The sequence below is a fragment of the Temnothorax longispinosus genome, chromosome 1 (genome assembly GCF_030848805.1).
Source record: "Temnothorax longispinosus isolate EJ_2023e chromosome 1, Tlon_JGU_v1, whole genome shotgun sequence".
Lineage (NCBI taxonomy): Eukaryota > Metazoa > Arthropoda > Insecta > Hymenoptera > Formicidae > Temnothorax > Temnothorax longispinosus.
Genome location: NC_092358.1, coordinates 23,844,307 through 23,860,327, shown reverse-complemented (window position 1 = coordinate 23,860,327; position 16,021 = coordinate 23,844,307). Strand labels below are relative to the sequence as shown.

General features: G+C 43.7%; 1 protein-coding gene across 1 annotated transcript in view; it reads right to left on the bottom strand.

The window, feature by feature from the left end:
• LOC139819760 (uncharacterized) overlaps window positions 1–16,021 on the bottom strand; it is a 26,509-nt gene extending 10,488 nt beyond the window's left edge. The window contains exon 1 of the mRNA XM_071789449.1: window positions 15,452–16,021. The gene's annotated coding sequence lies outside the window, so the exon portion shown is untranslated. The remainder of the gene's footprint in view (window positions 1–15,451) is intronic.

Sequence of the window (16,021 nt, the reverse complement as noted above, 5' to 3'; positions counted from 1 at the left end):
TAAATATATACGCGCCGAGCAGATTACCGTTTCTCTTTGACATTATTCCCTTTACACGAAAATCTCGTGTTCTCGGCGTAAAGTAAGTCTTGAGAGTAAAAAAAATAACAAAAAAACACAATCTTATTATAATTAATTCTAACAGAATAACTGAAACAATCTTACTTTTTAATGTAATTTTACGCTTGATCTGTTAGTGGGATATGAAAAAATTCAATGAGTAATAAGAGATGTTGACGCCACACACACACACATTTGTCATAGCGTTTGTCGGAGAAACACGCGTGTTTCGCCGCTTTGAATCACCTTGCGCATGTTTGTGCGAACGCAAAAGTGTCTGTAATATTACTTAATACAATTTACATTCCCGCAGCCAAAGATACTATACTTGTGCGAAGGAGATCAAAATGCTAATAACATGCCCGTTACGCTTTCCACGTTTATATCCCTTTTTATACTACCATAAAATGCCGGAGGTAAGCATTTTGAGGATTTCGCGTAATAGTGCGGCTCGTGTCGTAATACCGCACACGTTTCACGCGCGACGTAATTTTCAGAACGATTAAAGCCTTGTTATTTTACTCGTTCGCGCCCCTTAAGAGCGCACACACATACACTCCGGCCGCGCCGCGGTTCTAAAAAAGATGCGGGAAAAATATCGACGTAAGATATAGTATCTTGCTCAATGCGATAAACTTTATGCCACAGTGCTTGCAGTTCCGCCGAGGGATTTTCGCCGGAAAAGCGAACGGTGATCTCGCGAGAGAGGGAGAGAAACGCGGCAAGAATCACGAGAAACGGGAGACTTACTGAAGCTGGAACGCCGTGTTTCGTTAAGATGCTGATAATTGAGTTTACTGCCGTGTTTTATATCTCTAGTACAGAATGCCCGACGCGTACTTCCTGTCCGGAAGGTTCCCCATCCGCTATCGCGTCTTCTGACTCACGTGTAGAGAGCAGATACGTGCTTTCGTAACACTAATCCAGCAATGAACAAAGTCCACTTTTATTTCCCAAAAGTTTTCTTATACGAATATACAACGGCTTTGGAAAAAAAAAAAAAAATAAACGGACGGAGAAAGGAACGCCCAGTAAATCGCGTGGTATATCGACGGGAAAATGATTCCTCGTAAAAGAGCTTCGAGTCAACGATTCAAATTCTAAGCGCTTCTGACGTATGTAAATACATAAAATTGCACAAACCTATCGTGAAAGTATGACAGTTGTTTTAACTGGCAGTTTCTTCTTCTCTTAACGCTGCTACCAAGTAGTTGCGGTTAGATGACCCCGCTTTCAAAGAGAAAAGCCCATCAAAGATTTACAATAGAAAATGATGGCGTATTCCACGTCATTACTATGTCCAACGTCCGTGTTCAAAGGTCTTCCTGCTTCCTTTCCTTATAATACGTTTGAATAGCGTCGTAGTATAAAATATCTATCGTTTATTTATCAAATTCGCGGTGGGTTCTTTTCATGAAATACTATTTTAAATAAAGCTAAAACTTTTGACAGATTTAAGAACTTTTTTCTTAAATAAATATGGAAGTATACTGAAAATAACAGCCATGCGGTTTTAATAAATATTATTTCGACGTTGATTTCGCTTTTTAAAAACATCCGATGAATAGAATCTCTTGTATCAATCTAATAACATTTCTTTCCTTCCCTGCACATGCTGTTGCTAAACAAGCTGGTCTGAGTACCGAGTAAGGGAATACAAACAATGAAGTATTTACGATAGAAGATAAAGGCGTATTTCACGTCATTATCACCGTCCAAGGAGCGAAGCCCTTCCGTCTCCTCATCCTCTCTTCTTACGACGCGTTTGGATTCGCGCGGTGCAGCACGACGCGGCGCGGCGGATATAATCGTATAAGGTGGAGGGTAGTCCGATGCCTTAGATGGCTTGAAATACAGCAGCAGAGGCCAGACTCTCTCGTTGCGACTTGGTCAGGTCTAGGCAAAAACTAGGATAGGCTTAGATGGCTCCCCGTACCTCGGGACGGCCGACAACGGCGGCGCGTAGAAAAACGCAGCGGTCACGCGGTGGAGGGACAGAGGGAGAGGAGAGAGAGAGAGAAGAGAGAGAAGAAAGAGAGAGAGGCGTAGAGAGGCTTCTGTCTACGTGTATACGTGCGTACACGCGCGTGTACGCGCGCACGCATGCACGCACGTACGCGCCGCGGAAGGGAAACCGGGAGAGGATGCGGAGAGAGAAAAGCGAAGCACACCACGAGAGAGAAAGAAGGAAAGAGAGAGAAAGAGAGAGAGAGAAAGACGCGGCTAGACCTTGGAAGGAGAGACGCGAGAGAAGCAAATACTGCCGGGATAGGTATATTCAGCGTAGTCGACCGGACAGTGCACTGAACTTGGCAAGAAACCCAAGGTTGCATGGCTTAATGATCTAGTTTCTTCGGCGAAGATATGATTCACCATTATGCATTCACTCATCGCGCGGCATACGCCTGTACCCGCATCCCGCGTGGTGGCGGGTCCTCTTCCTTTTTCGCGGATACGACTGCGCGAAAAATCCGCAGCCAGTATATCTCACCTAAAAATATCCGTGTGATCTATGATGGGGACGTCGGACTCGGTCGGTTCTTACCTAAGGCCGTCCGAGGGCGAAAGCAAAGCCCGAGAAAGCCGCGTTTGAAACAGTCAAATTGCTTACATGTGAGAGAGAAAGAGAGAGAGAGAAAAAGAGAGCAAGGATCAAAGAGGATATATTAGATTCATATAATGAAACAGATACATTTTAAACACACTTAATTACACACTAGAGGGAAAGCGTCGGCATCGATGATTAACACCGTTCGAAAATGGAACGCTTTCCAAACCGATCGTACGAAATCCAATACGTCAGAAATTTGTCATCCTTTTCGCGAAACCAGTTTAATAGATAATGTCAGGGGCTATATATTTCTGCGGTGATGCAATTTCGGCGCATACCACATCGTCGGCAAAGTATTGCATTCCGAAATGTATGTGGTCGCGCAAGTTGGAGATTGGTCTACTAGTCTACTGTCATTGGATTACAATTAACGTTATGCAGTAACCAGAAAGTTGAAACATCGAGTCGCACGACGAGTTACTAATGTCTAACTAATTATAATGTTGTACGGTAATCAGAAAGTTGAAACATCAAGTCGCGCGACGAGTCAGTAATTTACAGTGATGATAATAACGATTAACTAATCGATGTATGATCGATCGGCGAAAATGACACGATACTCTTTATGATATGATGCTCTTTAAGCACTCATTTAGAACGCATATCTCGATAGAGAAATTGTCGCTGAATGGAAATGATGACGGCTTTTCTTATCCAAAGTTGACCATTATCGAGGCTTATCGAGATACACCGGATCGCAACAGTCATTGTAACTGTTCCCTCTAATCCACCAGTGTACCGCGTACGGCTGCATCATGCACGCAAACACCTCGAGGAAGCTTCTTACGCGTGTATGAATGCGCGATTGCGAGGATGCAAAATCAGGTGAATCAAAGACAGTGCGGACCGAATCCTTTGTGCAACGGTGCGAGGAACGCGCTGCATCATCCATCTGGAGTATACGCAGTGCACGAGGAAAAACCATATACCTACACGCACACATACACACATATATATATACACACACGTGTAAATAAGCTTTTCTATTCCATGATGTAAACCTAAGTGCGTGCATGTAATAGTGAAAGATACATGAGCATCACGCGTCTTTTTATGTATATACGTTTAATACCGATAAGGTTTTATTGGCCAGCGTTATCCGGTGTTCACCGGACCGTGCCGAAGCGACGTGCTAAAAACACACCTTGTTAATCCCGGGAAATAGTCGAAAACAAATGTTCTCCTTCGATCTGGATATCCTAGAGGTGGTAGGGTCGCGTTTTTTACGCTTTAGAGACAATTGAGACCTCCCTGCGTCGAGTAACGACAATGGAAATCGATGCACACAAACTGATATAGGAGATACGCTGGATACGTGACAGACTCGCCGAGAGGCAGGCGCATGTTGTTGCGCAAAGCAATTCCGACGGTAACGATACGAGCGAGCGCGAGGATATATCACCCGGTGGTAGATACCGGCGCGGGCGCGGGCGCGTGCCGGTTGACCCTGCGCGTGGGGGTCAGCAGGTGGAACGCGTGTTTGACGAAAGATCAGGTATACGAGATGTGTGGAAACGCATGCTGCCTTATTTATGCGTACACGCCCCTGCATCCTGCGCGCGGGCTATTACCCGCGGCTCTCCTCGCATGAGGTAGACTGGTAAGATTCACCGCGGCCGGGGCCTCCGCGCCGCTGCCGAGGAATATTTCCGACACGCGTGACCTGTTCGGCGCATTTTCTTTTTCTGAGTAAAACGAGTTTGTCCTTTGCTTCAAGAAAACTGATTTTAGACTGAATGACGCAAGTAGGAATATTCCAGGCAAGTTGACCACCTTTGAATACATATTTGTTTGTTAATGGACTGATGCGCTCGTCCGTTTGTTTCGTAACGTCGAAAAAAGATGCGTCTTACTACACTGTTGCCAGCACACGCATGTGACATCAGATTATTCAGGACGACAAAAATTTGCATCGGTCCGCTAACAACGGAAATATCCAGGGTGGTTAAATTATACGGTTCACCCTGCATGTATGATGAATGGAAGACGGGGAGAGGAGAGAGGAGAAGCGTGAGAGAAAGACTTGGGAGGAAGGGTGGTATTGTGTTCCAGCAGGGGCGGATATCCATAATAAAAGGGTTGAAAAAAGGTTGTATGATACCACTAAAGTTTCCGATCGAACACTACCGATGCGGATATGCCGGGACTGCATAACTTAATTCTGACTTCTATCGATGAAAAGTAAAATTGCGTACTAAGAAGGTCATAAAAAATAATGTTGCTGCAAACTGTCGGGGCAAATATTTCTCTAGTTACGGTTAATATAATCCATATTTAATTACAAATTACATAGCCGCGGTATGTAACGATGAATAAATTAGACCTTTCGCAAACGGCGGATAGCGCGAAAAATTATGTCAAGGAAAATATAATCCGCGCAAGAAACATATTATCACTTTACGTTTTGCAACTGATCAGGTTGGGTAGTTCACTACCAGATCCAGTATCCGCGAGCGATGATTAGTACGGAACAGTTACCCATAGCCGGTTTGCGTGATATCGCAGATTATGTCGCGACGTCGGTCAGTCTCGACGAAGGCATCCCGATCTGCTTCGTGTTATACGTTTTGTTGTTAGTAACGACATCGCGTTTTAGAAACGCGTGGCGCAACCGAGGCGCGTCGCGTCGCAGGCCGGCGGAAAAGTAAAAGAAGATTTGCTGGCCGTGGGAAGGAAGACAAAGGTCCCGTGTCCCGTGAAGCGAGGAGGAGGCTCTCCCGAATCCGTGACGATTCTCTCGGCATTTATAGAGAGAGAATCGAGAGCGACTGGAGAATCGGCCCATTCGACGTCTGCTCTCTCGGTTCGCGTTACGTTCCTCCTCGGCTCCTCCGAATCGCTCCTCCCTCCTTCTCGCTCGGTTTCCTCTTTCTTTCGCTTCTCTCGCCGTCTCGACATCAGCTTCGCTCGACCTCTAATTCTCGAGCGAACAAAAACTTAATCGGTCGCTTCCTCCGTTCGCTCTTATGGTTACGGCGAGAGGAAGAGGGAAGGAAGAAAGAAGGAGAGAAAGAGAAGAGGAGAAAGAGTGAGAGGAGAGGGAAGGAACAGGACGAGGGCAGGCCCTCGAGGGCTAGCGCGACGATAGCGCGAGGGGAGGAAAGAAAATCGAGGAAAAAAAGGATGGAGTCGAAGGCCGGCTTTTCCTGCAGAATACGATCGGGATTACCTTCGGCGTAATCTCCGTATCCAGTAGCTATAACCGTCTGAATTCATTTAGCCGCGCGGCGATACGTGTAGGTGCAACACCGAGAGGAGCTGCTTATATACCAGCCGGTTTTACTTCGAGGCGCGCGCGAACTTGAATCCCCCGTGCGTGTAAAAGTACGCCTCTATCGAGGCGTGTAGGTACACCCTCGGATCGGCGGTAAGAAGCACGAAGAACGAGCGCGACGAAAGAGTTGATTCGCGCTCGGAACGATCGAGGAAAGCAGACGCGGCTAATTCATAAAAGCGAGCTCTCTGGGCAGGTAGGTAGGTATAAAATGGCCGGAAGCTGCGATAGTGACAGCGTGAAAAATAATGCCAGATGTTCACTGCTTGATTGCTCATCCTCGACCGAGAGTAAAAGATGATACTGTTGGTTCCGCTTGATTGCCGCCTGCCTTTTACACGGGATTGCAAATTTCTAAAATTACGCGTCCAGAAAAGGCCGGTTGTTTTTTGTACAATATATTTCAAAAAATCGCAAATGTTACATAGAATATTATTTATAACAAATATCAGTAATAGTTATTTTCTATAAAGCAAATATTATTTCTGTATAGGTGCGTATAGTACGTATAGATTCTTTCAAATATCAATAGTATAAAACATTTTACGTAACATTTACATTAATTTCAATTTAAAAAGAAAATTGTTCGGCAATATTAATCGACACTTTTTCGTCCGAATAATTAATTCAAACAATACTTGTGCAAAAATATCGATACTTAGGTAAATACCTGAGTACCAACGACGCGAATAGATACAGCCGTACATGCGTACACTTTGGTGCATCATGGAGGTGTTAAAGGCACGACGTTGATTAAATTTATGTCTCTGTCGGTCATGATAAATGCGATAGTTCGATCTGGTTATAATTTGGGCCCGAGTAAAAGGAGTACTTAGGAGGTGTACGAACCTTTTAGTACGTGTCACGCTGGTATCTTCCCGCCACGATTTACGACGACGATAAAGCAATGACGAAAACGAAAAGAATGGAACGAATTTACTTCTCGCGTATTCCTGGCTAATCAATTTAAATACCGCCATGTAACGCTGCTTGATTAATCACCCTTGTAATACTTTGGATATAATTCTCGAAACTCGCAAGCACGATATTAGCGGGGAGAATTATTGAGGTGGGCGGCTGAGTCGAGAGTTGCTGAAATGTCAATTCGCAAAGTTAATGCTGTCGTAATATTTTAAAGATAATTATATAACGTATTACATTATATTTTATACTGTGTACTACACATTATATTAAATTATATATAGAATGTTGATATTAAATTAGATTAATTAATTAATTTTATTAAATAACTACAGAGCTAAGATTTATTTGCTAAACATATTTTCCTTAATAAAATATGCCGTTTGAGTAACAACGATTAAACGTTAGCGATTATTTATTTCGCTAATAAGAGCATAATTAATAAGCTAGGATATCACGATGTTTGTTGCAGTAGTCGATACGAGGACGTATTATTCACGTCGACGGGGAAACACTTCACCCGAAGCGAATTATATTTAACTAACGTGGCAGCCAATGAGGCGAATATAATATTTAGCGGACGGGCGCATGAATGGTCATCTATTTATGTAAATAAAACGACGCTTCGCGAATACTGCCGGCGGGCGGTAGGATGCGCGGTCTACTTTCCAGCATCCGACAGCCGTAGTCTCGGATGGATGTCCGTCGCATCGAGAGTACATCCACAGCACGTAGATTTGCTTTTCCCTTCCCCTCCCGACCCCCCTTTTCCTGCTTCCTTTTCATTTCCTCCCTTCCTTCCCGGGATTCCGTTACTGCGCGAGTTCGAATCGAGAGAGAGAGAGAGAGAGAGGGAAAGATAAATATTCGCGACGACCGAAGGAAAGAAGGCAAGAAAGAGACAGAGAGAAAGAAAGAGATAAAGAAGAGAGAAAAATCCATGAGGTCTAGAAGCGAGAATTAAGAAGAGGAAGGAGTGAAAACGCGCGCGTGCGTTGAAATGAGCTCAAGCAGAAGGAAGAGGAAAGAAACATACTCGTTTCGCATTCTGCAGCGCGCTAGTCAGCGGCTAACTATAAGAGGAGCTAACTATAACCCGAAGTTTCTACCCCGCGGCGGCTATTTCGAGGTTCCCTCGCGTGCGTTGTCGCACCGCCAAATCTTGACCCCGTCCCGAGAAAGAAAGAGAGAGAGAAAGAGAGATCTGCACATCGGGAGAGCTCGACGACGCTCGGTACTCGTAGAAAAGTGCGAATACGTCACAAAACGCGGTAATGGCACGATTCATACGTAAATGCGAATCCGTCCATCGCGGCGTTAACGTATATAGGGACCCGTTAGGAATGTAGCTATAGTGTATTAACGCGTAATTAACCGCGTGGCTGACGCGACGATTTCTACCTACGTAACGCCCGCTAATCTCCGTTAATAATTCACCCAGCGAACTGCGAAACACACGCCTCGCAATTTAAGGAAAGAGGCTCTAAGCGGTGCGCGATTATACCGTAAAAACTGTACGAAATTATCGCGGATTGAAATTATCACGAGTATTATTAGTAATTTAATGGCGCGTTACTGTATATCATTAGCGAGAAAACATGATGATTTAACGTCCAGATATTTCACAACATTTTGCAGTCGGAGCGTTTTGCACCTGAGCGTACAGTTACGTAGATATAATCGTGCACGGGCGATAATGTACATATATATATGTATATATAATTCTAAGCCGGTTCGCATCCAGTTCTATATGCGCTATGTTTAATTACGTTTAGTTAACGTCGCGGCGATTAAGCGCTCGCTCGCGGATAACGACAGGGGGTCAATGCACGGAGCCGTTTCGATGACGCTTACCGCCTCACCTCTCATTGGCTAAATTCTATTATTTATTTATGAACTGGGAATTCTGTTTGAACGAACAGGACCGGCCGACATTTTCTTGGCTTCGTATAAAGTTACGCTGTTAATGGCAGCGCAACGAGTGTCTTCGAAGTACGGCGTAAAGAAAATACACAAGTGCCTCTCACGTGATAATCGCGGTTTAAATGATCTAAATATAACGAGCTGGATATTCCGGATCATATAGCGATAAGGAGGATATTGATATTGATATTAACGCGCATACGTACAGCAAGCGAAACGATTAAAACAAATTATATCCCGTGACGTCTAAGAAATCCTAGAATTGCTAAAAGTGTTTCCACGAAGAAAATCTCGAGGTACGAGTTTGATTGAGCAGTTTCGCACCTGCGATCAATATATCGAGCGATTTTCGAGCAATTAGCGAACGAGCAAACTGGATTAACCTTGCGCTCTCGTCTCGCTTGAAAACGCAAGCTTTCTCGCTTCACTCCGCTGCGAAAACAGAACCGAGAGCCACATGCTCGATGCATGTCGAACGGAGAGTCGCGCCGCCGCCGCGCCGTGATCGCGTGCATCCGGTGGATCAGCGGAGTATCCTTTTCGTGTCTCCTTCGAGACTCTCGGATCGCGCCACGTTTAACCTTGCCTGGTTTCCTGAACCCCGCGTGAAAAACTGATCCCGTTTCGCGTCCCTTTATCTGCGCCGCGCGATGTATATTTATACCGTGCGGCGATCGTATAACGACGCAGCTTTAGCAGCCGCGTCCTCGCGAAATCGTGAAATCGTGAAATCGCCGTGAATTAGCCCGAAAAGATTTCTACCCGCGCGCATTTTTTCCTCCGAGCGATGTGTCATCGTCCTGACGCGCGTACAAACTGTAACGTTAACTCCCGATGTCCCGATCGCCGCGGCGGTGGCGAATATCGAGTTTCCTGAAGGTGAATTTCACGGAGGGATGCCTCTCGACGCGGATATTCGATTATCGACGTTTGGTTACGTCTACACGGGGGTTGTTTACGTCGGTATAATTTATCAATTACGCGCTGATAACTCTCTCGTTTCCGAGGTGTCTCGCGTCACGTAGCAGTGGTGGTAGTATAGTAGTATCCGTTCCGCCCGTGAGTACAAACGACCTCTGGATCCCTCCAGACACGTTATTGCACATGCAATACACCTGTTACTCTACGGGTTGCGTAAGTCTCCTCGGTGGCGAGCCCGCGAGTCAAACTGACCGCAAGAATTCCGAATACTTTCACTCGTTTCATGCGCTGGCGCGGCGCACGAATGTCGAGAGACGCGAGACGGGCCCGAGAAAGTATCCCAATATGTGCAGCACGATCTGATAACCGCAGCATGAGAGCAGCAACGAAGACCACGGAGAAGGAGGAGGAGGAGGAGGAGGAGATGGCGAGGAAAGGCGACGAAAATAAAATTCCCGACTTACGCTCGAGCCTGAATCGTTACGTATACGTATAAACAGATGCATTAACAAAATGCACTCCGCGTTTTTTTTCGCCGATCGTGAGCAGGTGCGACGTTATGTCGTCGCGGAGGCGTTATTGTCCAAGTGTCACGCTTGGCAAAAACCTGGGGGCGAAGGTTGACGAGATCTCGCCGTCGACCGCCCTACTCGGGTGGTCCGAGATGCATTTAGGCAGAGCGAATTCCTCTGACAACAATAGCGAGTGCAGGGCGGACGGGAGATTTTGTTTAGATCGAGTGACGCACGCGAAAACGATTGCACGTTGACCACTCGTACGTTCCTAATGCCGTGTGCGATTCTAAAAGAAATTATTTTTATTTCGTTAGATAGAACTTTTAATCTATATGAAAAGTCTTTCACTCGCTTCTTGATTTCCTCATTTAATTAATCAGATCAAAATCTGATGCTAATTAAGTAATAATAATATTATCACGCTGTATTCTGTACAATATACTGGCATTATACACAATAACGCCTAATCTCGATATAAGCAAGAAATAATAGATAATAACTATAATTACACAATAATATATATTGATAGAAATTCTGAAAATTAGATACGCCGCTTAGATACCTGCTTAGGCTAAACAAGACAAGCCGATATACGTATATGCGCGTGTGCAACGCGATCGCGTTCTACAGTTATGTACGCTATGCAAACCAACTCGACCACGCTAACTAATTCACTGATATTATCAATTTATGATCACGAGCGTGCGTGATTCGGTACAGGCGGGATTGCTTCGAGCGGGAACAAAAGCGAAAGCTGGCGTTTGAAGCCAGGCGCATTATTCATATAATTATTTAGTGTGGTCATATCAAGGCTACCCGAAGCGTAAAGTGCTAAACAAGAATTTCTAACACCGCAACTTTGTAATATAGTGAAGTATCAAACAGTATATTCTCGCTAAGTAATAACACACAATCAAAATCAAATTAATGAATATTAAAACACTTGTGGTAAAATATCGCTTATAATCGAAAGTTTCGATATTATTTCAATTGATTAATATTTCGTCTGTATAACAATTTCTGTTAATTTCTAAATACGTCTCAACCGTGAATATCAAAATTTCAGGATGATCCGTCCCTCGAGGCCAGCGAGACGATGTGCTCTGCATATATCTATCCTATTATCTCTCAAATCTGCGGAACCTTGGGGGATATCTCAGCGGACGTATCTATTTAAAATTGCAAACCGGTGGCCCCGCGTGCACGATGGGATCTGTCGAAAAATGCATAAAGCGACCAAAATGTGTCGCACAAAAGCCACTAAAGAAGGTCAACCGGACTCAAGGGTCAAGCCGGAGTCAACCGATGCGATTTGGTTTATGGCGCGCGCTCGTATCCCTTCCCTCTAGTATTATTGTATTTTCGACGATGATTTACGATAGGGGCGACCGCGCATTTGTGTTTCCCTCTAATTTTTTTTTCTCCCTTGCTCGAGCAACGTACTGCGCTCGACAGCAATGCAGCGATGCGTCGCGGGACGTCATCAGCAACACCCCGCGGAATTTCCGGAACTGACGGTCGTTTTCGCGTCATTCAAAACGGCAGTATTTTTTATCGGATGTAAAGCGATAAACAATATGTCAAACCTAAAGCGATATATATAGATATATGTATAAATTAAAATTTATATATCGTTTTAGGTTTGACGTATTGTTTATTGCTCTATTTTAATTTCTTGAATATAAACATATAAAGCAACAAACAATATGTCAAAGCTAAAACGATATGTAAATTTAAATTTCCTATGCTTTAAGCATTTATGTTCCTGCTATTCATTTGCTCTTTTCATATACAAAATAAAGATATCGCTAAGATATAGTTCGTCTTACACTCAAATTCATTGTTTTTTAAATTTTAGAGCTTTCTTCCGCTTACCTCTGTGTTCACTTTATCCTATATTAAAGTTTCTAATTCATTACCGTGAGCATTGACTTGTTTCACAAAACGTTATTACTTCTATCTATGCGCTGAATTTATAATACGTTTCCCCATTTACACTTCGTATTTAATCATTTTCACTACTGCCGGAATTGAGAAGAGATATGTTGCTTATACATTTTCTTCCAACGACATTATCTGTACGGAAAGTTTTGCACGAGAGCATATATGACGTAATCCGTAAATCGTGTAAGATTAGAAATACGCAATGAGGCGTAAGGTTGTAAATCTCCCGCCAGTGCAGAAGAAAGTAACCCTCGTAAAAATCTATAATGAATCCCACACGTAACAGTGACCTATCGTTGCGCTTACTTTCGATGCGCTGAGTTCGATGCACCCGGGCTTCGCCCATCTCAATGGATGATGCTAAATTGCCGCTCGCAGAAGGAAAGGAGGAAGGTTAAAAAAAATAAGTAAATTACCGCAGAAAACGGTTGCAAAAATTGTTGCATAACTGGAACGCTGTTACATAAAAAACGGGTGAAGTCGCCAAGTAATAATTTTCGGTAAATTAAATTTAAAACGTAAAATTGCCAATCCAGGTCGCATATCTCAAGTAATTTTTGTAATTTACGTTATTTGAGATTATATCTTGAATTCCCTTGTGCGTGATTATATAATATGTGCTTATGTGTTACATAATGTCATAATATTTTACAAAAATACTATAATATATAAAAGACGCGTATCTTTCTCACATTGTATTTATAATGCATGAATATGTTTCGTTTCGTTCAATGATCAGGTTGAGGCGGACAATGTATCACTGATGATATATAAGGTCTAATTTTATTGAGGCTAATGGGAGGGCATGTACGTTGACTTAAACGATTTCAAGGATTTCTCGAACCGATTAAAACCCTCGAGAGATATTGCCTCATCGTAATGTAAATCGCGATTAACGCAATTAAAAACTCGAGAACGCGTCGAGCAGGTTTAACGCGGTTATCGCGACCTAGCGAGCGGGGCGCATCGGGGCACACGGGAGCGGAGTGCCTCTGACAGATGGCCACCAGAGATTTCCGCAAGAAAATAACGTATACAAAAACGTTGACGAGAGAGATACAGCGCGTGAATATGGCGCCGCGCGCTTTGGAGGCTGTGCGCGGCGATTCCTAGAGAGCGACGGTAATCGTTAAATCCTTGCGAAAGCGACTCGTCACGATTTAAGTGGGACCATTCGCTACCTTTGCATATTAAACACGAGATACGCTCGTACGTTAACTACGCTGTTCCACACGAGTCTATTAGGCCAGGCCTTGTCGATGGGGATTAAAGATGAAAAGATAATAAGATTTCGCATCTAATTTGCATTTTTACTCGAGAGAATACTGACGTATTTAAATTGCCCCCGTGAAATTATCGCGCGACGTAAAATCGACGAATGCGCGTTACACATATTACACGACGTCGTCGTCGTGCGTAATTTCGATACCGGAGGATCGCGATAATACTCGTATTGGAACAAGGAACACTTTGTCGAACAAGCCTGTATACACGCATGCTTCGCTCCAATCCGCCTGTAACTTCATCCGTTTCTTTACTCCTTTTCAGATTCACGTCTGGCAGCAGCAGCAGCTTCTGCATTCAGCGGAAACCCTTCCACAACACGCTTTTATATATTGCTACGCAATAAATCTAAATGTATGCGGGGACGATTACATTGGAACGTAAACTTGCTAAATTACGGTAAATTAATATTACACGTTCTGGGACGTACATGACGTTTATATGGATGCGCTGAGCGTGTGAAATAGCGTTACGATATAGGTAAAAGCGAATCGACCGCTTTCACGTGCTTTGCAATTTATACGAGCGCTTATAGTTCAGTGAATGCGTCGCTATCGATCTTTCTGTAATTCTACCTTTATTCCTAGTTTAGCGTAGGACGTGTGATTTATTAAACACGAGTTTGAAGCCCTCACGACGAATGTGTAACGCAGTGAAAATACATTGTGAGACATTGCGTTAAAGACACTTGCAGGAGACCGAAAACAGACCGGCAATGTAACAGAGACGAGCAGAGACAGAATTTCTAAGAAATAAATCTCGAGTTAGAGATCAAAAGTTCCGTTCTTAACTATGGGCAAAATTTAGAACGACAAGCGTGAACTTTCGTGCGCCTTGGGACAATTGCTTTAATCAACTCTTGTAAAATAAATCTTTTTAGATGCAGATGATGCATGGAAAGTGGTGGTTTCGTTTTAAAATGTGTAACTTCGCTCTTTCAGCCTTGCTTGGAAAATACAGCCAACTTTTTATATCAATTTATATCCCTATCTAATGCAACAAATAATTTTTTGATAATTATATACTGTTAATAGAGTAATTGTTTGTAAAAATGGGGAAATATTTTTATCTAACTCAGATCGTCTCTAATATTCGCAATACGTTCTTCTTGCGCTTCTCGAAAAGGCATAAACGCACACGCTCCCGTCTTAATTATTGCAGACGTTATTATCAATTAACCATTATTGTCGCATATCACCAGTGCTAGCGGAGCCGTAGATGTTTCGTAATCATGTTCGAGGTTGCGAGAACGTTGAAATTACAATCGTTCCATCGCGGAAAAAATATCTCGCTTCCGAATTTTCACGAAGGCGTTGCGGTAGATGCGATAAATTGCGGAATTCTGCAGTAGCGTAAAAATTTGCCCGTCGTTCCTTAATGACGCCATTATTCTTAGTAATTAATTTCGGCATTATTAAGACGATGTACAAGTTGTCGCAGCAATACGTCCCTTAATCTGAGATTCATGTCTGCAGTTCTATACACGCCATCAGTTGACGTGACATTAACATTTACACGAAACACATTGTAAAAGAGCTCCGTCACTGTGGCATAATAGAAACTTTAAAGAGACTATTAAAAAGGTTATGAAATAACTTTGTTTTATGAAAGCGTATTCAGAAACAACATAATTGCTGGCGATCGATTCGATTGCTCTAAACTGCTGTTACGGACACTCCAGCGATATAATACTGTATATAATACTGTATTAATAACATTTGTCGACACTGTTAATTATTATATAATGTAATCTGTGTTAACAGTTGTACTGTTATTGTATTAAGAGCAAACTGAAATAATTGCATTACGTATATATAATTCTGCAGTAATGGTTCATTGTAATTGGAGTAACGGAAGGGGGATGCAAATTTGCATTAATTCACTGTTGCCAGCGCGGTGTTCAAATAATCAAAAAATAACGATAGGTGGCAAATTAATCGACACAATAAAATACCCCTTTTATTTCGGACATGCGATCGTTGTCACGGATGCACTCACCTCTGCCGAACACGAAGAAGACAGTGGCGAACCGACGTCTTCCGGTCGCTGTACAAAATTCCTATGGTGCGGCGCGGAAAAACACCCCCACAGCTGCAGTACTGACGGTTCGTTCCTCTCGGAAAGGCACAGGTGTCATCGCACTGTCACGGCGCACGCAATTCACGATTGCCGCATAGGATACCGCGGTGTGTGTCTCTCTCTCTCTCTCTTTCTTTCTCTCTTTCTCTCTCTTTCTTTCTCTCTCTTTTTCTCTCTCTCTTTCTTTCCCCCTCCCTCTCTCTCTTTCTCTCTGTTTCTCTCTTCCCCCTTCTATTTTTCGTCTTGCCGTACGTGACGTATCGGTAATCGCGACTCGAGAAACAATCGGGAATTTCGGGGAGTGGATGGAACGTGAACCTCGATCGATGTCCGTGCGCAGACTGCCCGCACCATCGTCGCCGGTTGCCTCGCGTTCGTCATACTACTACGGTCCCTCGTTGCGTCTTTCTCCCGCGCGTGTTTCCGCTCTTTCGTTCTTACCCCCACCGCATGCTCTCTCGCCTCCCGTCTCGCTTCCACATGTGCGCG